At 40.9% G+C, this 6673-nt stretch overlaps 1 non-coding gene across 1 annotated transcript; it reads right to left on the bottom strand.

The window, feature by feature from the left end:
- Positions 1–834: 834 nt before the first annotated feature.
- On the bottom strand, positions 835–1023 carry LOC118987381 (U2 spliceosomal RNA). Its single transcript, XR_005066556.1, has one exon. It is a non-coding gene; the product is annotated as a U2 spliceosomal RNA (small nuclear RNA).
- Between the last annotated feature and the right edge of the window lie 5650 nt (positions 1024–6673).

Here is a 6673-nt window from a genome sequence, read left to right on the forward strand (position 1 = left end):
TCTTCAGGGAACAATGTGTAATGCTGGGCACTGTGCGAGATGGACGGGGAGGTTCACAAGACATCAGCGCCCCAGGAGCTTGGAACCTAGTCGGGAAGGGGACCCTAAGCAGACTGTGACTATACAGAGTGCTGCTCAGACACAAGCAAGAGAGGGGTTTACCTAACCAGAAACATGGGTGCCGCCTTCACAGAAGAGATAGATTTTTACTCGGGCCCTGAAAACTGGGTAGGACTTTGAGGAGTAGATATGGGGATGAAAAGGTCCCCAGGCACAGGGAACTTCACTCGGAAGAACGTGGAGCATGGGCACAGGATGGGCACCAGTCTGGTTGGATCAGAGCATGTGCGAGGGAGAAAGCAGAGCCAAAGTTAGAGACATGAGGTGGAGCAGTGACGTGGAGATGGAGCCATGATACGGAGAGGGAAAGGAGCCATTGGCACTGAAGGTGGCTGAGCAAGAATGAGACATAATGTGAACTGCTCCCCAAAGATAATGGCAGTCTCTGTAGGAGGAGTTAGGAAGGAAGATATTGAAGACAGGAAAAATTCGGAAATATCCTAAGGAAGACAAGGGAGATTCTGGATGAGGGCAGATGCAGTTGGAATGAAACTTGGAAAATTTGTGCAAACACTTGAACCAAACAGATGGTTGAGACATACTCAGATCAAAAGAACGGCTCAGGTGGGCTGAACAAAGCAACCTGACTAAAGTGCTTTGCAGATCTGCCTCTTTCTAAGTTGCCTGTTGTTCTGTTGGGTGTCACCGCAATTTCCCAGAGGAACCTACGCAGCCTTTTATGGAAGTGTCTTCCTGTGACTATTTTGCTCCCCAAGGGGGCGCACCTTTCCTGGAAGCATGGCAATCCCAGCTTGCTGCACGGAGTGTATGGAACAGGCTTCTATTCCATCTCCTTGCTCTGAAAACTCACTTAATATATCATTCTTGGACAGAGGATGTATCAGACATTAAACTGATAAGAAAAGATAATACCTGATCTTAGCCAAAAAGCCAAGAAGTGACTGTGATTATATTGCCACTATTAATTTAGCACTGATAGTGTCCTCAGGGTAGTTAGAAAGTTTCTGGCACTCAGGAACTTGTGTTTAAAGACTCAGAGCTTTCACTGGAAAACACTGTTCTGAAAGCCTAATGCAGGGGCAAGATAAAGGCCAAGAAAACAGACATTGCGACTATGGTGGCCCAGGTCTGGCACACAACAGGAAGAAGGGAGAAAGAACACGTATAGTCTCTTAATGAAAATAATGTCGACACCATCATAGATGAAAATGCCAAAAATTAAGAATACAAATGTATCACTTAAAATTGAGGATGAGGTTGATACATGAACCTAAGATGCAAATGTCCTCAGGACATGATTTGTGTTAACTTTCACCGGCTAGAGAATTATCTGTGGCACTAAACCAGATCTCCAGCCCAGGAAAACTGCATTTAGAAAATGTGCAAATATTTTCCAGTAAGAAACTTAGGGGAGAATTTGGCTTAATGTGGTGCATGTAGAACTAGTTTACTGTTCATCAAAACCCATTCTCTTTTTTTCTGAGTACACAGCCAGACTGTATTTCCCATTCCTAACAGTAGTTAGAAGGCATTCTACAACTCACTTCTGTCCAACTGAATGTGGTCACGAGTGATATTCTCCCCTTATCGCCCTGAGAGGCTTCCAGCTTGATTCTCTACACTCTCTTTTGCCTTCTGGTGAAGTGAAGGAGAAGAGAAGTCCAAGGCCCCAGGTTGAAATGGAGCCACTAGAGGGAAAGACTGTGTCAAGCAGGAATTTCTACCAACCCATGCTGGAATACGATATGAGGGAGAAGAACATCTTCATAAACTGTTACTGTGTTCAGCCACTGAGATTTGGGGCTTTTTTGTTACAGCAATCAGCCTACCCTGACTGATACACACCTGAGGTTTTAAAGTCGGAGACTTAGATCTTTGTTTCAGCTCTGTCCCTTCATTAGTAAAAACTTCAGCAAGTTGCTTAAATCTCTTGAAGCCTCAGCTTCCTTGTAAGTAAAACAGGAAAAATCGGGTAGCTGAGAGCATTAAGTAAAATAAAATGTATGTAAATCTATTTGCACGGTGCCTGACAACAGAGAGGATGTGATAGAAAATAGCTATTGTCATTGGTAGAGAGAAGGCATCATTTGTATGGTTATATTAGGCATTAAAATGAGTTTGGAGAATGAAATAATAAGGTGGATCTAAGAAAAATGTTCCTCCCTAATATTTTCTAGAGAGAAAAACTGCATTTTAATCTTCCTATATTATCAAAGAATTACTTTTGATTAAAAGAATATCTTGTTTCTCTCGAAGAATGCTGGAGAAACCTAAGATTTAGAGTTGAATTTAAGCTCCAGTACCAAGATATCTGCATTTGGCCAGGATGGAATGACTGGTATGGGAATTACACTCTTATTTCAAGCTATAAAACAGTACAAAATGTGTGATGCAATTGTTGTCAAGCATTGGACAACAAACCAAACACAGCTGTGACTCCAGACAGAGGGAACCATGTGAGGTAAGCTGACCCCACATTTCTATCTAGGGCACTTTTGGAAGTGAAGCACAGTATCTGGCTGTCTCATTAGGCAGAGTTTGGAATTTAGGGTTGCTTGGGAGGCTACAATCTATAGGGAACACTACTTGAGATGGGGGATATAAAATGTGGAGCCCCCAGAGCTCAGCATAGAGGTACCCATCAGGACCTTGGCCAAGCATTGGACTGCACCTGTGCAGGTGAGACTCAGGACAACCGGAAACTGGTTGTGGGGAGTGATTTCTGAATGAAGGTACTGGAATGTGCAACGTGCTAGGAGACTTCACAGTTCTAGCCAGTCAGAGTGGAATAAAAAGACCTCAATTTGTACTTTGGCCATTTCATTAAAGCCCCAGGAAGGCTACACATTGGAAACAAGGACTATGGCCTAAAATAAGGGACGTGCTATAGTGCCAGGAGGTGGGCAACTGAAATAGACCCTTTCTAACAATATCTAAAACATCTGCAGTAGGGTTTGTCAACTTCAGCACTATTGAAACAGTTGTGGAGTGCTTTTCTTGGGAATTGTGATATGTTTAGCAGCATTCCTCTCCTCTACACACTGTATGCCATCTCCGCCTCCAAATGCGGCAACCAAAAATATCACCATGCACTGCAAATGTTTCCTGGATGTGGAAGCAAAATTCTGTCTGGCTGAAAACTACCACTCAAGATCTATGAGATCACCCTGTATGAACTGTCTGCCAAAAAACCTCATCATTCTCCAAAGAAGATATCGTAATCCACAAAATATCTTATCCACAATATCCAGCATACCTTTTTAGAAATTGCTATACATACAGATAGGTAAAAAAGTATGACCTAAAGTCCAAAGGAAAGATAGTTGATAAAAATAGTCCCCCAGGATTATGCAGATATTGAGATTATCAGAGAAATACTCTTAAAAACTATTATAAATATGTTTGATGATTTAAAGGAAATTATGGATAGAATAAGTCAATATACAGAGAACATCAGTTGAGACATGAAAACTACAGAAAAAGAACCAAATAGAAATTCAAGAACTAAAAAATAAAATAGATAAAATAAAAAGCTCACTGGATGGGCTTAAGAGAACATTGAACAATGGAAACAAAAGAATTGGTGAGCTTAAAAATAAGTCAACAGAAATTACCCAAATTGAAGGACAAAGATAAAAGTGACTTTTAAAAATGAACAGCACCTCAGTGTCCTGTGGGGCAGTAGGAAAATATGACATCTGTCCAGAAGGCATCCAGCCATGTAATATGAAAATTAGAAAATACAGGATACAAGAAACATTATACACAGGACAATGACACCTCAGTCCCCTTCGAAGGAGGCACCTTTGAACCTCACACAGTTCTCCCAGTCACCATCAGCTGTCCCATCACATTTTCCTGAATCTCATTGATGGTCTGAAATCTCTTCTCTTTCAAATGTGATTTCAGTTTTGGAAAATGCCAGAAGTCACACAGTGTCAAATTTGGGCTGTAGGGGTCTGAGCCACCTGGGTGATTTGATGTTTCACAAAAAAACTCTGTACAACATATGATGTGTGAACGGGTGTGTTGTTGTGATGAAGCTGCCAATCACCAGTTGTCCATAACTGCGAGCTTCTGAATCATCTGAATAGCTTCTGCAGAGGAATGTTCAAGCTTAATGTAAAATTGGATGCAGATTTGTTGCTCTATTCACTCAGTCATTTTGAATGCCACAGCCACACAGTACACATGCTCACTCCACAGCATCTACTGACCCTCCTGACTAGTGCAGTGAAGTTGTCATTGTTCATGCGTGCACATTCCATTCTCCTTGGCTGCCAGGTTACATCAATGTCACACAAACTTTTACTATAGTAACAGTGGCTGGACTTTTTCTAAACAGACCTTTTATTTAACAGACATACAATTAGTATCACAAGAATAAGAGAGAGAGATCGGAGTACAAGAATACTTGAAGAATTAATGGTTTAGAGTTCCCCAAATTTGGTGTAAAACATCAACCCACAGGTCAAAGAAGATGAGCAAAGCAAAAACATTACAAATATGAAGAAGAACATAGCTGGGCACTTGATAGTTAAAACAGATAAACACCCAAAATAAAGAAATATTTTAATAGCAGCCAAAGGGGGGAAATTGTCATACCTAGGGGATGACTCTGACTTCTCATCAAAAGCACTCGCAGCCAAGAGACAATGAGACAGATCTTTAAAGTGCTACAAGGGACTCCTTGCTTCCAGCCAAGAGAAACAAATAATCTAAAATAAAAAAAAGGAGAAAAAACCAAAATATAAGCAACAGTGGTTTTCAAGGCACTGGACATTAGTCAGAAAAAGAAAATGATCCCTGATGGACAGGAAATAAATAAGGTGACCCTCACGACTGCCACAGCTTCCTGGTTTCTGGGCCACCAGCAGGGAAGGAGAAACCAGGAAGAGCCCATCGGACTTTCTGAGTTGAGAATGGGAAGCTTAGAGTTCAGGGAAAACAAGGCAAATGGTGTTTGAAGGACAAAGGACTGGAAAGGAGACCGTTGCACAAAGACAAGCCTGGAAATGTCCCAAGAGATCCCTCATGTATTCTGCACATTCATTGGAGGAAACTACCAAAGGGCAAAGAATTAAAGGGAACAGTAGCCAGCAGTCACACAGGATAAGAATCGGTGCCCATTATCACAACCTGATTGGGAAGCTACATTTTTCACAGGGCACTGGGTAGAGTATTCAGAAGGGTATCGCATTAGACATGAGGAATCTTTATCCCTAGACTAAATGATGCTCTGGTCACATCTACCAAACTATAAAAGTAAGACCCAAAATTTCCAAATGATTTCCAAGAAACTTGGCTACATCACAGAAACAACGACAAAAATATTTATAGAACAGAAAAGCATTCAGCACCCAAGAAGATAAACTCACAATGTCTGGCATTCAATCCACATTTACCAGGAATACAAAGAAGTCAGACTAGACAACACATGAAAAGGAGGAAAATCAGTCAGTTGAAACTGGCCCAAACTAAGACCAACGTTATAATTAACAGACAAGGACACTAAAATAATGATTATAACTATATTCTATGTGTTCAAAATAATAAATAGAGCCCTGGCTGGTGTGGCTCAGTGGATTGAGCCCTGGCCTGTGAATCAAAGGGTCACAGGTTGGATCCCCAGTCAGGGCACATGCCTGGGTTGTGGGCCAGGTCCCCAGTGGGGAGTGCTCGAGAGGCAACCGCACATTGATGTTTCTCTCCCTCTCTTTTTCCCTACCTCCCCCTCCTTCTAAAAATAAATAAATAAAATCTTTAAAGATATATTAAATAGACACAAGAAATATTTTTTATAAAAGGGAGCTTCTCTGAAGCCAGAAATCTGGGGCAATCAAACTGTAAGATATGAAAACGACCACGGCTACGATGAGAACTACGATGGGTGGGAAAATGAAGAGATTAGCTACTTCAGAGGAAAAGAATAGTGAACTTGAAGAAATAACAATAGAAATTATCAAAAATGAGACACAAAAAGAGAAAAGAATGAACAAAAATGAACAAAGCCTCAGTGAGTAGGGGGCCAACTTCATGTGGCCTAATATTTATGTAGTTAAAATCCTTGAAACAGATGGGTTGGGAAGGAGAAATCTCAAAAATGATTGAAGAAAAGACAGCCAAAAATTTTTTTAACTGATGAACATCATAAGAATTCATAGACCCAAGAAGCTCCACAAATGCCAAGAACGAGATACATGACTTCAACTGTCAAAATACACCATAATCAGATTGGTCAAAACCAGTAATAAAGAGGACATCTTCAGAGCAGCCAGGGGAAAGTGGATGGGAGTGGGAAGAGGGAGAACATGGAACATGAAAATAAATAACTAAGGATGAGAGCAAATTTCTCAAAGCAAAGCAAGAAGACAAGGGAGCGGCAGCTTTAAAGCGCCAAAAGGGTGAAACAAAACAAAACAAAACAAGCTGCTGACCTAGAATTCTATACCAAAAAAATATTTTGCAAAAACTGAAGGCAAAATGATATTTTTTGAGACATGCAAAAGCTGAAAGAATTTATCAGCAGAAGACATGCACTATGAAAAAATGTTCAAGGAAATCCCTGAGGCAGGATGCAAATGATATGAAA

Source organism: Sturnira hondurensis, unplaced genomic scaffold (genome assembly GCF_014824575.4).
Source record: "Sturnira hondurensis isolate 20B ecotype Veracruz unplaced genomic scaffold, ASM1482457v3 Scaffold0005252, whole genome shotgun sequence".
Classification (NCBI taxonomy): Eukaryota; Metazoa; Chordata; class Mammalia; order Chiroptera; family Phyllostomidae; genus Sturnira; species Sturnira hondurensis.